At 38.9% G+C, this 18292-nt stretch overlaps 1 non-coding gene across 1 annotated transcript; it reads right to left on the reverse strand.

The window, feature by feature from the left end:
• Positions 1-2214: 2214 nt before the first annotated feature.
• Positions 2215-2320, reverse strand: LOC121978969. Its single transcript, XR_006111278.1, has one exon. It is a non-coding gene; the product is annotated as a small nucleolar RNA R71 (small nucleolar RNA).
• Between the last annotated feature and the right edge of the window lie 15972 nt (positions 2321-18292).

Raw genomic sequence — 18292 nt, forward strand, 5'->3', positions numbered from 1 at the left:
TGATCATTTATGCATGTTTTAATGCACATTCACTTGCTTTATGCATATATATTCTTTGCATGATTGTCTCTTTTATTATATACTCATCATAAATACTTTTTTGTTTGTAGATATGCTCTTTGTTTGGTTTTATGTTGACAGGGACAACTTTCGGAGCAAAAATAGCGATTGTCGACGCACCGGAACGAGGCAGACAACACGGTTGTGCAATCTCACACGGTCGTGTGGCCAAACAAAGGAAGGACAGTGCATGGCCGTGCGGCCAAACAGAGGTGGATCCGTGCATGGCCGTGTAAACCTGCACGACCGTGCCCTCCACGACCAACAGCCAACCCATACACGGTCGTGCGATCTTGCACGGTCGTGTCCCAGGAGCCGAGCCCCAGATCCACATGGCCGTGCAGCACGACCAGAAGCAAAAGAAGGCACGGTCGTGCCACATCTGCACGGCCGTGCCGCGACGCCGTACCCTAGCCTATAAAAAGGGTTCTAACCCTTCTCCTCGCGAGCCGTTAAAGGGAGAATCCCATTCGTGCCATTCCATGCTATCCAGGACCTCCGTCCAGCAATCCTTCATCACCACATCAACTCCAGAAATAAAGGATTGGATCCAAAGATCACTCATCGTCGTTGGATAAGCATCCTTTCTCTTTCTCTCTTCTTGTTTGAGGATTATATGCTTGATTACATTATGTTTTTGGGTTTTTCTCCGTCATCTATGGAGTAGATTCCTTGTTCTAGGATTAGGGAGTAGTTGTGGATTGGTTTTGATGTAAGACTCATATTTATGCCTTTATTCATTGGATGATTTTTCTTGCTTTGTTTCAACTACTATGCATGAGACTTGTTGTTAGATTTCCAGATCGTATTAGTTGATTGTGTAAGAATTGGTAACCTCGTAGAGAAGTATCCTAGATCGTATACCCGAGGGGCCCTAGTGACAGGGGTAACTCGTTCACGGACGTCTAAGGTATTTCCTTGAAAGGAGAGGCAACTTCTCCACAAGGAAGTAAGAGACCAAACCAAGCCCTTACTTCTATCCTTAATGACATCAATTAGAGTTGCATTCTTGTGATCTACTGAGGCACCCTAATGACAGGGATTAACTATAACAGGATTTCACAGGGATCTTCTCTATTTAGTGCTTAAGGATGATTTCTTTAGCTTCCGGCGAATGCATGTTGACGGACAATGAGTAAAGGATAGAAAGTGATACATCAATACCACCACATTGAAACCGAACTCCTAGAACTCTTCATAAACCAAGTTAATTACTCTCTCTTCACTAGTTCTCATCTTCGCTTCCCAATCTCTTTTCTTTAGATAACTTACAACCATCGGTAGTTTAGCTAATCCTAAGTGAGCCATTGCTAGTGCTTGTAACCAGTCATCGTGGGATTGATAATCTTTATTACTGACGACGAATCCGTGCACTTACAGAATCGTAACAAGTTTTTGGCGCTGTTGACGGGGACTGCGTCTATAAAATTAGTGAAAATCATATTAGATTAGACTAGACTTTATTTTTTTTTCTTTATTTCTCCTTTCCCGAATTTCTACATTTCAGAGATAAATAATTTTTATTTTTGTTTTTCTTTATTTTCTGTATTTTTATTAAAACGCTAAATAATAATATTATTATTATTTCAACTATTTTCTTTACTTTATTTCATTTCATTTTATTTTGCTTAATTTTACACTCGAAATATTCCATATTTTGTTTTTGCATGCAAAGAGCTAATCTTTTAGGACAATTTCTACCGTTCGATCTAGAGATCGATATGACTTTCCTGAGAAGAAGAAACTTACAAAAAGTATTTCAAGCTGAACAAGAATCTTCAGAAATGGCTGACAAACTGTTGAAGGATTACGCAACACCTTATACACGAGGGGTTCGGTCTAGCATCACTCGACCGCCAATCGAAGCTTACAATTTTGAAATCAAGCCTGCAGTAATCCACATGGTCCAGCAGAATCAATTTGGAGGACTGCACGATGATCCAAATCATCACTTAGAGCTTTTCTACGAGATTTGCGATACTATGAAAGTGAATGGGGTCCCTCCAGAATCAATAAGGTTACTTCTTTTTGGATTTTTTCTGAAAGACAGAGCCAAACAGTGACTAAATTCTCTTCCAGCAAATAGCATAACGTCTTGGGAGCAGTGTGAGCAGAAATTTTTGGACAAATTCTACCCGCCAAGGAAAATTGCCCACATGAGGAATTTGATCGCAAGCTTCAAACAGATAGAATCAGAATCATTATTTGAAGCCTGGGATATATTCAAAAGTATGCTGAGACAGTGTCCCCATCATGGCCTTGAGAAATAGTTAATTCTACACACATTCTACAATGGAATCAACTATCACACAAAGGTATCCCTCGATTCTGCTGCAGGAGGAGCATTAATGAACAAGAGCCTTGATGAAGCTGAAGAGATCATAGAGAATGTGGCACAGAACCACCATCAGTGGGCAACCGAAAGATCTGATGGTTTTTTCTCAGGGAATCCAATAAAGGCGTCAGGAAAATTTGATGTAGATGCAGTCACACTTATGTCTATAAAGCTGGACGCTCTGACCAAGAAGTTTGAGGCCATGGGAAACAACACGGCTAATGCAATAGTATGTGTTTGTGAAACTTGCGGAAGTACGAATCATGCTCAAGATACTTGCCCCTTAGGGCCAATACAAGCACATATAAACCAACTTGAGCAATGTGATGTAATAGTCAGTTACAACCAAAAGTAAAACAATCCCTACTCCAACACATACAACCCTGGATGGAGGAACCACCCAAATTTTTCATACTGGAATAATCAAGACCAAGGACAAGCAAAACAAAGATATCAACTTGGGCAACAGAGCTACTCATCTGGACAACAAACTTATCAACAACAGCAACCTTCACAACTGTCCAAAATCGGAAAGATGCTCGAAGAAGCCCTCTCAGAGAAAAAAGAGATGAAGAATGAGATCAAGCAATTGACTCAAAGACTGGAAAATTTTAAAAAACATCAGAAGATGAAAGATAGCCAGATAGCCCCCAGATAGCCCAGTCCTTTTCAAGAGCACAGGAAACATTTTCAAGAAAGCCCGATATAAACCCGGTGGAACAGTACAACCGCATCGAGCTGAGGAGCGGATGAACTTTGGAAGACCCCCAAATCACTACTCAGAAAGGACTTGACTCAGAGGAAGAGCCCTCTCTCCTAATGCCCAATCAGATCCAAAACAGGGATAAAGAGGAGATCACCAAGAAAGTCGAAGGAACTCTTCAAATTCCCCCACAAAGTCAGACAATTCCTTTCCCTCAGAAACTGATAACATCCCAAAAGGATGAAGAGTTCAACCGATTCTTGAAGAAGATTAAGGAAATTTACGTAGAAGTATCTCTGATAGATGCACTGCACCAAATGCCGAAGTTCGTAAAATTTTTAAAGGGTATTTTATCTAATAGGAGGCAGAAGGGTGACTTCGAAACCGTAGCATTAACGAAAATTGCAGCGCTCTACTTATGACAAATATTCCACCGAAACTTCAGGATCCAGAGAGTTTTACCATACCTTGTAAAATTGGTTCAGAACTCATACACAAAGCTTTCTGCGACTTGGGAGCTAGCGTCAGCCTAATTCCATACTCGTTATGTAAGAAGCTAGGACTCCAGAATATTAAACTGACTACTATGGTATTGCAATTAGCTAACCATTCATGTAGATACCCAATGGGAATAGTGGAAGACGTGCCAGTAGAAGTAGGCGGATGCATCATTCCCACATATTTCATTATCCTGGATATGGAGGAGGACCCCAAGATACCAATCATCCTTGAGAGACCATTCCTTGTCATCGCTAGAGCTCTCATTGATGTGAGAAGTCACAAGTTATCCTTGGAGATTGGAAAAGAAAGGTTAGAATTTGATTTATCTGATTCCTCTAACTGCGTCTCCTCTTCTCAGGGAAATTCTAGCAAGATGAACATACACAAAGCTGAGGAGTACAGTTTCCAAGAGAGGTCCCCTCCAGTGAGCAATAAGAAGTACATTTGTCCTGCATGAGCGAAACTAAAGGTGCAGACTGGAGCATTAACCCTAGGAGGAGAGCCGTGCTTCCATGGGTTTAGTCCACACTAACTGAAACGAGGTCGAGCTAAAGACCTAAAACAAGCGCTTTTTGGGAGGCAACCTAAGGATTTTTCATTTTAGTTCATTATTCCGTTTATCATTTTATTTCTCTAGTAAGTTCAGTCGAGTACTGTTATTATATATATATATATATATATTATATTTTTGGGTATTCGTTTTCAGGATATGCATAGCCTCCATGAGCTGGCCGTGAGCATTTCATGGGCGTGAAGGCGTCAGAGGAGCCAAAATTGTTGGGTGATACTTGAAATTCTATTCTGTTTCCCCTATACAAAAATTTGTACAAGTACAGGACTTTTCCTAGCAGCCTATGTGCTCTACAGAAGTTAAACTTGGATTGCAAATGAAACATAACATTTTAAATCCAAGTTGTTCTTCAGAAGTTAAACTTGGATTAGAAACGGAACTTAACATTTTTACTCCAAGTTCAACCCATGTGTTCTTCAGGAGTTAAACCATATTACAAAAGTTGATTAAATATCTATTTCAAAGATTGACTTCCAGGTTAAACATGGCGAGGCACTCGGCCTTCTTGGGTATGGGATCATCCACCACTTCCTAGACAAAGCCTTTCAAAGAAATTAAATATTTAAACTTCTTACAGTAACCTTAGGTTTAACTATAGAGACCACAATAGAAACACAAAATCGAAACACAAAATCGCTAGCTTCTTGTGTTGGTATTTCAGGATCCACACAAAGAAAAACTAAACTAGTTTCGCTACGGAATAAAGAACTAGTTATACCTTTCTTTATATCTTAAAGACCTCTTGATCTTCTGCTATATTCCTCTCCTCCTCTTTGATGTCGTGTGGGTGACGATCTACCAAGATAAAGACACCTGACCTTTGTTGGACCCCGTGATAGTTTTGATGTGATCAACCAAGTTGATTAGGTCCTGCTTTGTGTTTGATCCCTGTGTCTGAGTGTGCAGGAGCTTAGGAGTGCAGGAAGTCGAGCGGAAGACGCAGCTAGCGAGAAGGACGGCACGGGAAGGGAGCCGACGGGCTCAGTGTGTCCGAAGGATGAGAGAGCTGCGGAAGAGTACTCCGGTGGAGCCAGAAGAACGTGCGCGGCGTTCGAGGGATGAGAAGCCGGACGGAAGCCTGCTCGAGGAGAATGCCAAGAATTGGGTTCGGGTGAGCCCTATTTCGGGTGGCCGCAATCACCCAAAAGAACGGAGCTTCGGAAGCCAAAGCAAAGAAGAAAAGGAGACAAAAGAGGCTGAAATTACTGTAGCAGAAATTACTGTAGCAGGAACCTTGAAGGCGCCTTAAACATATTCAAGGCGCCTTCAACATTGAAGGCGCCTTGAAAGGCTTGTTTAAGGCGCCGTGAGGCAGGTCAGTTTGACCGTTTGCGCTGCGGATAAAGTTTTATTCGCTGACCGAGCTGGAGGTGCCTTGAACCTTGTTGGAGGTGACTTGAACTCTCGGGATAAGATTTCCAGGACCTATATAAAGGCCCCTAGAGCTAGGAAAGTAACAACAACTCAAGCAATCATTGTGTAGCCATTCCTAGCAATAGTTCTAAGCTTCCAAAGTGTAAAAGGCTTCTCCGCCTTCAGAGAAGGAGAATTTTTCTACTGAGTTCTTCATCGCCCTGGATTAACAACCGTCTTGGTTGTAACCAGGTTAACTCCCGGTCTTCTCTGTCTTTCTAGATTTTTGTATTGCTTTATTAATTTATCACTATTGCACTAATTGAGTTGAAAGTACGAGGAGGGTATATTTTATTTTTTGTTTACAACAATTCACCCCCCTCTTGTCGGCCTCCGCTGCACCTACAATTGGTATCAGAGCCAGACCGCTCAGAAGGACTAACCGCCGACTGACGAACAACGATAAAAACGATGGCCGGAGACAGTGACTACCCACCTGCATTCGAAGGGGAGTTTGCTTCATGGAAGCAAAAGATGGTGGTATACCTTAACTCTGATTTTTCTATTTATTTAATAATAAAATCTGGTTATGAAGCACCAAAGAAAGCAAACGGAGAGAAGAGCTCGAGAAATACCTCTAGAACGAGAAGCAACGTGACGAGTTTATGGCAAATGCACGGGCTGAATTTCATCTTCTAACCACAATACCAAATGAAGATCTCGACAAAGTTGGAGAGTACAATAGCGTAAAAGAACTTTGGGAAAAGTTCTTAAAACTTCACAAAGAACAAATTGAAGTTGAATCCGACTCCTCGATGGACACTGATCCGACGTCAGTAGAGTCCGAAACTGAGGTAAGTGCCGAGATAGAACCAGTAACCGAACTCCAACTTGAAGACCTAGAATGCTCATCACAAATGAGCATCGATGAAGGGGGAGAAACATCAGAAGACGAAAATAACTCAACACGGGGAGAATCAACCGCCGACAAGGTAAGTCAGGTATGGTCTCCACCTCTTGGCAAATTAATTGTTTCAATTGAAATATTGTCGAAAGGTTTTCGTGAATTGCAAATTATTTCGTCAAAAGAATATTTTAAATTAAAAACTGAAAAACTATTAAAGAATATTGAGTTAAAAGACACAATTTGTCAATTAAAATATTTTGACAAACTAACAATAGAAAATGTACAATTTTTTGCATGCTCAATATTTTTTGCCATAATTCTAAAAAACTGTGAATTAAGAACTTATGAGAAGTTAAAATGGAAATTTAAAAATCATAATATTTGATCTTAGTTGAAATATTAGACTTAGCGCTTTCAGAGAAGAAAATTAAACAGTAAATTTCTTTATAAACCTTTGTCAAGGAAGTGGTTGTTGCTCTAATAACCAAGAAGGCTTAGTGTCTCGCCACGACCTGGAAGCTGAAATATTGAAATGAAAGGTTTAATTAACTTTCTGAAAAAGTATTTAAAAATTAGAATTAAATAATGCTTTGAAAGTTTAATCAAACATTTTTGAAAATTTTATTTATAAATTCATTTTTAGAAATATTTTTTCCTGGAAAAACTCTAAAGACTTAATTTGCTTTTTGACTTGAAATTTTTTTTGGAAAATCCTTAGAATTTTTTTTTCGAAATATTCTTCTGGATAATTCTAAAAATTTCATTTACTTAGAATTTTTTTGAAAAGTTCCCTCTAATTAATACCCCATTTTTGCTGTGATCAAAGGGGGAGAGAAAGGTACAAGTTTAGGGGGAGTTAGAAAAATTAAAAATTAAAATTTTTAATATTTTTTACTAAAGTGTGTTACAATTTTATTTATTGCAAATTTATGCTTAATTATGTTAGTTTAGTAATTTCCTTTAAAATTACTATTTATGTCTATTTTACCCTAACTTGAACTTGGGTTGATGCACATTGTTGGATCCCGTGGTAGTTTTGATGTGATCAACCAAGTTGGTTAGGTCCTGCTTTGTGTTTGATCCCTGTGTCTGAGTGTGCAGGAGCTTAGGAGCGCAGAAAGTCGAGCGGAAGACGCAGCTGCGAGAAGGACGGCACGGGAAGGGAGCCGACGGGCTCAGTGCGTCCGAAGGACGAGAGAGCTGCGGAAGAGTACTCCGGTGGAGCGAGAAGAACGTGCACGACGCTCGAGGGATGAGAAGCCGGATGGAAGCCTGCTCAAGGAGAAGGCCGGGAATTGGGTTCGGGTGAGCCCTATTTGGGGTGGCCGCAATCACCCAAAAGAACGGAGCTTCGGAAGCCAAAGCGAAGAAGAAAAGGAGACAAAAGAGACTGAAATTACTGTAGCAGAAATTACTGTAGCAGGAACCTTGAAGGCGCCTTAAACATATTGAAGGCGCCTTAAACATATTCAAGGCGCCTTCAACATTGAAGGTGCCTTGAAAGCTTGTTTAAGGCGCCTTGAGCCAGGTCAGTTTGACCGTTTGCGCTGCGGATAAAGTTTTATCCGCTGACCGAGCTGGAGGCGCCTTGAACCTTGTTGGAGGCACCTTGGACTCTCGGGAAAAGATTTCCAGGACCTATATAAAGGCCCCTGGAGCTAGGAAAGTAACAACAACTCAAGCAATCATTGTGTAGCCATTCCTAGCAACAGTTCTAAGCTTCTAAAGTGTAAAAGGCTTCTCCGCCTTCAGAGAAGGAGAATTTTTCTATTGAGCTCTTCATCGCCCTGGATTAACAACTGTCTTGGTTGTAACCAAATTAACTCCCGGTCTTCTCTGTCTTTCTAGATTTTCGTATTGCCTTATTAATTTATCACTATTGCACTAATTGAGTTGAAAGTACGAGGAGGGTATATTTTATTTTTTATTTACAGCAATTCACCCCCCTCTTGCCGGCCTCCGCTGCACCTACAACCTTCTCCTTCTTTTCCAAGCTTTCGGCCACCAAAGAATACAAAGTGAAGAGGCCTCCTTCTTCTTCTTCTTCTCCACCGAGCAACTTACCACCAGGTGCTTCTTCTCTTCTTCTTCTTCTCCTTTAAGTCGTGACCACCAAGGTGAGATGGGCACCGACATTAGAAGGAAGAAAGGGAGGAAGTGGGGTGCCGGCCTAAAGAGAGAAAGAGAGAAGAAGAGGGCCGACCACCAAGAGAATAAAAGAGAGAGAGAGCTTAGGTTGTGCTTAGAGAGCATCCCCTCCTCTTTTATAATCTTTGCTAGCGACTAATAAGGAAAGTTTTTAATAAAATTTCTTTTTATTTGCTATTGTAGATGGTTACAAAAAAAGAAAGATTTTAATAAAATTAAAATCTCTCTTTTAAACCATTGTAAATAGTTATAAAAGGAAATATTATAACAAAATTTTATTTTAAACAAAATCTTTCTTTTATTCCTATAATGGTTAATTACAAAAAGGGAAAGATTTTAACAAAATTAAAATCTCTCTTTTAACCATTGTAGATAACTACAAAAAGAAAAAAAAAATAACAAAATTAAATCTCTCTTTTAACTAGATAACTACAAAAAAGAAAAGATTTTAACAAAATTAAAATTTCTCTTTTAACCATTGTAGATAACTACAAAAAAGGAAAATTTTTAATAAAATTAAAATATCTCTTTTAATCCATTGTAGAAAGCTATAAAAGGAAAGATTTTAACAAAATTTTGTTTTCAACAAAACTTCCTTTTCTCTTCTTGTATGGCTGGCCCCATGCTTGGGCACCAAGCATGGTTTATTTGACCCACTTCTTGGGCACCAAAAGGGCTTGGCTGGCCCCTTGCTTGGGCACCAAGCAAGGATGTGGCTGGCCCCTCATTTGGATAAGAAGGAAAATAAAAAAGGTGAACGCGAGGCTTTATAGAGGCTATAGCAGGGACCGAGAGGAGGAATTGGTTTTGGCCTCCCGATGAGCTTGAGCTTCCTGTGTTCGACCCGAACACCCAACTCAAGTTCATCAATAATAACTCATGCCACTAAAGAATTATTATTGAACTACCGCACCAATCCCATATTACATTATGGGCTCCTTCTTATCATGAGTGCATTAATCTCCCTGTGTTTAAGATATCGAATGTCCATTAATTAAATGAGTTACTGACAACTCACTTAATTAACATCTAGCTCCAAGAGTAGTACCACTCAACTTCATTATCATGCCGGACTAAGTCCACCTGTAGGGTTTACATGATAATCCTTATGAGCTCCTCAAGGGGACATCATCAACCTAGATAACTAGGACACAGTTTCCTTCTATAATCAATAACACACCATATAAATAATATTATTTCCCAACTTATCGGGCCTATTGATTTAACGAATAAATCTCACCCATTGATAAAATAAAGAAATAAATACTAAGTATATGTGCTTGTTATTATATCGGGATTAAGAGTACGCACATCCATAATAACAGAGGTTCTGTTCTTTTATGCAGTCAGTATAAAAAGAAACAACCTCAAATGGTCCTGCTCAATACACACATAGTGTATTAGTGTAATTTTATAGTCAAGATAAACTAGTACCAAATTACACTACAACCATTCCAATGGTTTATCCCAATCTATCTTGGTTGTAAGTTACTATTTATAATTTATAAGGAACTAATAACATGATCTTCTGTGTGACACCGCACATCATGTTATCTACAATATAAATTAAATGGACAACTGCATTTTACTAAATGCAGACATTTGACCAATGTGATTATCATTTCAAAATAAATGTTCATACAAAAAGCTAGGTTTTTAGTATACATCCTAACAATCTCCCACTTATACTAAAAGACTATACTGTCATACATCTGATTCTCATCCCCTCAACATGTCCATCAAAAGCTCTCGCCTAAAGGGCCTAAGTGAAAGGATCCAGGTTATCTGCTGATACAATCTTGGCGATAACAACTTCTTCTCGTTTTACGATGTCTCGTATTAGGTGGTACTTGCGCTCAATGGATTTACTTGCCTTATGGGCTCGTAGTTCCTTCGAGTTTGCTACTGCACCATTATTATCACAATAAATTATGATAATTTTGGGCAAACCAGGAATCACATATAAATCCATCAAGAAGTTTCTGAGCCATATAACTTCTTTGGCTGCCTTAGAGGCTACCACATACTCAACTTTCATGGTAGAGTCCGAAACGTATTTCTGCTTAACACTCCTCCATGCTATAGCTCCACCTCCCAAAGTAAACACATACCCCGAGGTTGACTTACTATTGTCCCTATCTGATTGGAAGTCAGAATCCGTGTAACCTATAGGGAGCAAATCATCTGCCTGGTAAACCAGCATATAATCTCTAGTCCTTCTCAGATACTTTAATATACGCTTTACGACAGTCCAATGTCCCTGTCCTGGATTACTTTGATATCTGCTAACAATGCCCACGGTAAAACAGATATCTGGTCTCGTACATAGCATTGTATACATTAGACTTCCTACAGCTGAAGGATAAGGAACTGCCTTCATGTCCTCTATCTCCTTTGATGTTTTAGGATACATCTCTTTAGATAAAGGTACTCCATGCCGAAAAGGTAGAAAACCTTTCTTGGAGTTTTCATGCTAAAATGAGCTAGGATAGTATCGATGTATGAAGCTTGGGATAAGCACAACATTCTTTTCTTGCGAGCCCTTATTACTTTGATCCCAAGAATATGTCCACATTCTCCCAAATCCTTCATATCAAATTGCTTGGACAACCATACCCTTACGTCTGACAACACTTTGACATTGTTACCAATGAGCAAAATGTCATTTATGTATAGTACAAGAAATACCACCACGTTTCCGTCACTCTTCTTGTATACATAAGACTCATCCGGACACTGAATAAATCTATAAGATTAAACCGGATGTTCCAAGATCTCGAAGCTTGCTTCAGTCCATAGATAGACCGATGTTGCATCTTTATCTTGGAGTGCTTCATCATATGTCTAGGGATCAGGTTCATGTTCACCAGGGATCAAGTCTGAAGATTCTCCCAAAAACATGAATCTATCAGGTTGCCTAACAACCCTCCCACTAGGATGAGGAATTACTTGTAATTGTGCATCATTTGTGACACATGTTGTAGTTTCTTGATGTATCTTGTATCGTTGGTACTAAAGTAGACGTGTCTTCTATTATTTTTTTCAAGAATAATTTTACTCATGGGCTTGTGGTTCATTACATAGTCCTCTTCTAAAAATCGGGCATTGGTGCTAACAATGGCCTTCTGATCTTTAGGACTATAAAATAAATCACCTTTCGTTCCTTTAGGATAACCCACAAACAAGCGAACTTCTGTTCGTGATTCCAACTTATCAGTGTCTCCTTTCAGCACATGTGCTGGACTACCCTAAATCCGAATATATTTCAGACTAGGCTTACGCTCATTCTATAATTTTGTGGGAGTAGAGGGTATTGACTTAGAAGGTACGAAATTCAGAATGTACACTGCCGTTTCCAGAGCATATCCCCAAAACGAATTTGATAATTCTGAATAACTCATCATTGATCTAACCATTTCCATAAGAGTCCTATTCCTTCATTCCGCTACACCATTCTGTTGGGGTGTACCAGGTGCAGACAGTTGAGATTGAATCCCGACCTTTGATAAGTAACTCCTAAACTCTTCTAAGAGGTACTCGCCACCACGATCAGACCGTAATGCCTTGATAATTTTACCATGAGGTTTCTCCACATCAGCCTTGTACTCTTTGAACTTATCAAAGCACTCAAACTTACGGCACATCAAGTAAATGTACCCGTATCTTGAATAGTCGTCTATAAAAGAGACAAAATATTCGAAACCACCTCTTGCCTGGATAGTCATAGGTCCACACAAATCAGAATGAACCAATTCCAACACATCTTTGGCTCTATACCCCTTGGCCTTAAAAGGTCTCTTGGTTATTTTTCCTTCCAAGCAAGATTCGCAGGTTGGAAAGTCTTCCACCACCAATGAACTCAAAGGTCTATCGGCTATTAGCCTTTGAATCCTACTCAAGTTAATATGACTAAGCCTTAGATGCCAAAGATATGTTTGGTTCATTTTCAAAGGATGTTTTCTCTTATTAGAATTAGAAGATGTGTCATTAATTTTCATTTATTGCATCATGGGAGTTATTTGATTTAGAGTATACAAATTGCCAACCAATGTACCAGAACAGATAACTATCCTATTTTTCTTGACAACTACTTTGTCATCAAAAGAAACAGAATATCCATTCATAAATAGTTTAGAAACTGAAATCAAGTTCTTTCTAAAACTTGGTACATAAAGACAATTTCTCAAAATCAATGTTTTATTCCTATTAAAGGATAAATAAACATCTCCCACTGCAACAACTACCACTTTTGTAGCATTGCCCATGGTGACAGTGATTTCCCCTTCATATAGTTGTCGGGTTTCCTGGAACCCCTACAATGAATTGCAGACATGATCAGTGGCTCCCGTATCTACACACCAAGTACCGGTAGATAACACCGCTAAACATGTTTCAGTAATTAATGAATAAGATACACCTTTATTGTTCTCCCTTTTACGAGGACAGTCCAAGTTTTGTTTCCAATCAATGTAATTGGGACCAGTAAGTTTGTTCTCTTTCAATATATTAGCAAGAGGATTGAAAGTCATTTGAAATCCTAAGAATCATAAAATATTTAGTCAAAACTTTAGAATTTAAAATAATATTGATTCCTTAAATAATATCATTTAAATTCACCAACACCTTAAAACATCGTGAATTTTGTATGCCACGATAGTGTGGACGTATACAAATTCAAACATTTGTAAGAGGGGGTTTTACCCATTAATTTTATTATCTTGTCAACCTAACTTTATGACAAATAAAATTAATAGTTGATTTTGCTTCAGTCACACAAATAATAGTAGTGACTCCGATGGGGAGGATACTATTAAATGCGCCTACGTGTATACCATTACTTGATACTTAGTCCATTAAATAGGATTGTGCCCCTTCAGATGGAGAAGATCACACAGATCTAAATAATTTCCTATAATCATCCATAAAGGAAGTTTGATCTAGTGATCCGTAAACAAACTCATCCGATGTGGAGGAAGACACTCAAAGCCAACACGCAAGTTTGAATGCATCACTTACAAACCAGTAATGGAGACCGTAGAATTTAAATAATTCCTCTCCCACTTAGTTATTTAAAACGAGGAATTTTAACATGCACACACACACACAACACATATAAACAGCATAAAAGGCAATAAATATGAAAAATAATTTTCCAACTATTATGGCCTCATCCATAGCTGTCCTCTGTGTGCCACCAATCCTAGCCGCCGCCAACGGGTCATGTCGTCGCATCTATCTTGCTTCCTTTTCCGCTACGCCTCTGGTCCTCAAATAGCACCACGCCTCGCAAGGATACGATCCGCGATAAAAATAAAATTTTACATTTATCGATCATATATTCCACAAGGGAATGTACATATAATCTAGATCGAACAGAATGTAAAATCTGAAAACTAATACAGCTCCTGCTGTATTTAATAATTACAATCATGCACACACATAAAATACCCTCGACATACCTGAGGGTCCAATCACATATAAACACAATAGGGCCACAATAGTTGGAATTAGGATGCCTGCAACCATAGAGTTAATCTATTTGCACATCCTACTATTATCCTGCCTAAATTTATGTATGAAAAGTGAACAATTTAACTGACAACCAAACACACAAAGGCAGAAAACTAGCTTTGATACCAATTATTAGGTGGTACTTGGAATTTCGTTCTGTTTCCCCTGTACAAAAATTTATACAAGTACAGGACTTTTCCTAGCAGCCCATGTGCTCTACAGAAGTTAAACTTAGATTGCAAACGAAACTTAACATTTTTAATCCAAGTTGTTCTTCAGAAGTTAAACTTGGATTGGAAACGGAACTTAATATTTTTACTCCAAGTTCAACCCATGTGTTCTTCAGGAGTTAAACCATATTACAGAAGTTGATTAAATATCTATTTCAAAGATTGACTTCCAGGTTAAACATGGCGAGGCACTCGACCTTCTTGGGTATGGGATCGTCCACCATTTCCTAGACAAAGCTTTTAAAAGAAATTGAATATTTAAACTTGTTACAGTAACCTTAGGTTTAACTATAGAGACCACAATAGAAACACAAAATTGAAACACAAAATCGCTAGCCTCTTGTGTTGGTATTTCAGGATCCACGCAAAAAAAAAAAAAACTAAACTAATTTCGCTGCGGAATAAAGAACTAGTTATACCTTTCTTTATATCTTAAAGACCTCTTGATCTTCTGTTGTATTCCTCTCCTCCTCTTGGACGTCGTGTGGGTGACGATCTACCAAGACAAAGACACCCGACCTTCTCCTTCTTTTCCAAGCTTTCAGCCACCAAAGAATACAAAGTGAAGAGGCCTCCTCCTTCTTCTTCTTCTTCTCCACCGAGCAACCGACCACCAAGTGCTTCTTCTCTTCTTCTTCTTCTCCTTCAAGCCGTGACCACCAAGGTGAGATGGGCACCGACCCTAGAAGGAAGAAAGGGAGGAAGTGGGGTGCCGGCCTAAAGAGAGAAAGAGAGAAGAAGAGGGTCGGCCACCAAGAGAATAAAAGAGAGAGAGAGAGCTTAGGTTGTGCTTAGAGAGCATCCCCTCCTCCTCTTTTATATCTTTGCTAGCGGCTAATAAGAAAAGTTTTTAATAAAATTTCCTTTTATTTGCTATTGTAGATAGTTACAAAAAAGGAAAGATTTTAATAAAATTAAAATCTCTCTTTTAAATCATTGTAAATAGCTATAAAAGGAAAGATTATAACAAAATTTTGTTTTAAACAAAATCTTCCTTTTATTCCTATAATGGTTGGTTAAAAAAAAGAAAAGATTTTAACAAAATTAAAATCTCTCTTTTAACCATTGTAGATAACTACAAAAAAGAAAGATTTTAACAAAATTAAAATATCTCTTTTAACCATTGTAGATAACTATAAAAAAGGAAAGATTTTAACAAAATTAAAATCTCTCTTTTAACCATTGTAGATAACTACAAAAAAGGAAAGATTTTAATAAGATTAAAATCTCTCTTTTAATCTATTGTAGAAAGCTATAAAAGAAAAGATTTTAACAAAATTTTATTTTCAACAAAACTTCCTTTTCTCTTCTTATATGGTCGGCCCCATGCTTGGGCACCAAGCATGGCTTGGCCGACCCACATCTTGGGAACCAAGAGGGCTTGGCTGGACCCTTTCTTAGGCACCAAGCAAGGATGTGGCCGACCCCTCATTTGGGTGAGAAGGAAAATCAAAACGGATGAACGCAAGGCTTTATAGAGGCTACAGCAGGGATCGAGAGGAGGAATTGGTTTTGGCCTCTTGATGAGCTTGAACTTCTTGTGTTCGACCCGAACACCCAACTTAAGTTCATCAATAATAACTCATACCACTAAAGAGTTATTATTATTGAACTACCGCACTAATCCCATATTATATTATAGGCTCCTTCTTTTCATGAATGCATTAATCTCCCTGTGTTCAAGATATCGAATGTCCATTAATTAAATGAGTTACTGACAACTCAGTTAATTAATATCTAGCTCCAAGAGTAGTACCACTCAACTTCATTATCATGCCGGACTAAGTCCACCTACAGGGTTTACATGATAATCCTTATGAGCTCCTCAAGGGGACATCATCAACCTAGATAACTAGGACATAGTTTCCTTTTATAATCAACAACACACCATATAAATAATATTATTTCCCAACTTATCGGGCCTATTGATTTAACGAATAAATCTCACCCATTGATAAATTAAAGAAATAAATACTAAGTATATATGCTTGTTATTATATCGGGATTAAAAGTACACACATCCATAATAACAGAGGTTTTGTTCTTTTATACAGTCAATATAAAAAGAAACAACCTCAAATGGTCATGCTCAATACACACATAGTATATTAGTATAATTTTATTGTCAAGATAAATTAGTACCAAATTACACTACAACCATTCCAATGATTTGTCTCAATCCGTCTTGGTTATGAGCTACTATTTATAATTTATAAGGAACTGATAACATGATCTCCTGTGTGACACCACACATCATTTATCTACAATATAAATTAAATGGACAACTATATTTTACTAAATGCAGACATTTGACCAATGTGATTCTCATTTCAAAATAAATGTTCATACAAAAAGCAAGGCTTTTAGTATACATCCTAACAAAAATGGCCAAAGGTGAGTCACCGTGCGCTTAAGGGAGTCAGCCGTGTGACCCCACACGACCCCACACGACCGTGTGACCCCACACGGCCGTGTGAAGCCGACAGGGGGACAAAGGCCATTGGTTGTGAAACCTTGCACAACCATGTGGCCTATGCAAAGAAAAGAAGGGCACGGGCTGTGCTAATTGGCACGGCCGTGCAAGACCACCAATGAAGAAGGAGACACGGGTCGTGCCAATTGGCACGACCGTGCGATCATGGCAGAGAGGAAGAAGGCACGGGTCATGCCAACCAGCACGGCCATGTGATTTTGGCCGAGGGGAGAAGAGAGGGGGTCATGCCAATTGGTACGGCCGTGCAGAAACCCTACCTACCCAACCGTGTCTATAAGACACGGCCGTGTCCCTACCCGTGTTCGCCGCCCACCCCTCTAAAAAGCCCTAATTCACATCTCCTTCTCTCCCAAAAGTTTTCTCCTCCCCACTACACCTCATCAAACCCCAATCCTTACCTCTAAAGTTCATCTTTACTTAGATCTACATCTAGATCTAACACTTCTTCAAGTCACAAATTCGGAAAGAGAGAAGCAACTCCCCTATTTTTCTTCCTTCTCCTCCTCTTCCATCCTCAAGATCCATCTCCACCTACAAGAAATTCCTCAAAGTTCACCTTGCACATCATGTCGCAAATCTTGAAGAGACTTCATCGAGGAAGCGGTGGATCTGGCGAAAGAGATGCGCCTGGAGGCGACAAAGACAAGGGGAAGGCTTCTTCTTCAAAAGGTAAAGGAAAAAGGGTGGCGCGCGACGAAGGTAATGAAAATAACTTTAATACTATTTTTAGAAATCATGAACATAAAGATAGATATGATATCCTTGTCGCTAGAAGAATTATATGCACTAGATATATGGATCCCACTACTTTGGATATGCTAGGAATTAAGGATGACGTAGATTGGATGATTAGTTCCTTAGAATAGAATGATATTATGTACACTCATTTACCAACTTACCCCCGCCTAGTCCTTGAATTTTTGAGCTCAATTGATGTTAAATTTTTGTCTGAGGATGACTACGTAGGGATCATAACTTTTAAGTTGATGAATAAAGAAGTTCGGTGGACGTTTAGTGATTTTAATAATTGTTTTGGTTTACCTATTGGTGGTGTCCGTAGATTTGATGAGGAGATTAAATGGAATAAATTTTGGACGACAAGTACCGGATCAAAGGACCCTTACAAACCCTCTAGAGCTAAGACATCCCGCATGCAATACCTGACCTTTAGATACCTTCACCGAGTGATGAGCAAAACGATTTTTGGTCGAGGAGAGAGTGATGGGGTGGTTAGAAAGGTAGAGCTTTACTCTCTTTGGGAGATGATGAATAAAGTGGATTTTGATTCTGGATTTCATTTCTTACAAAATTTGTTGAGGGCAGCTAAGGCATCTTCGGGGATGATAGTGTTTGGTGGATTGATTATCCAAATAACATTCAATCTGGATTGTGAGCTTGATGGGTTAGAGGTCATTCATGGTAATGACAAGATTGACATTGATTCTTGTCTTGCAATGAAGATGATTTGTCGGGATGAGA

Source organism: Zingiber officinale, chromosome 4B (genome assembly GCF_018446385.1).
Source record: "Zingiber officinale cultivar Zhangliang chromosome 4B, Zo_v1.1, whole genome shotgun sequence".
Classification (NCBI taxonomy): Eukaryota; Viridiplantae; Streptophyta; class Magnoliopsida; order Zingiberales; family Zingiberaceae; genus Zingiber; species Zingiber officinale.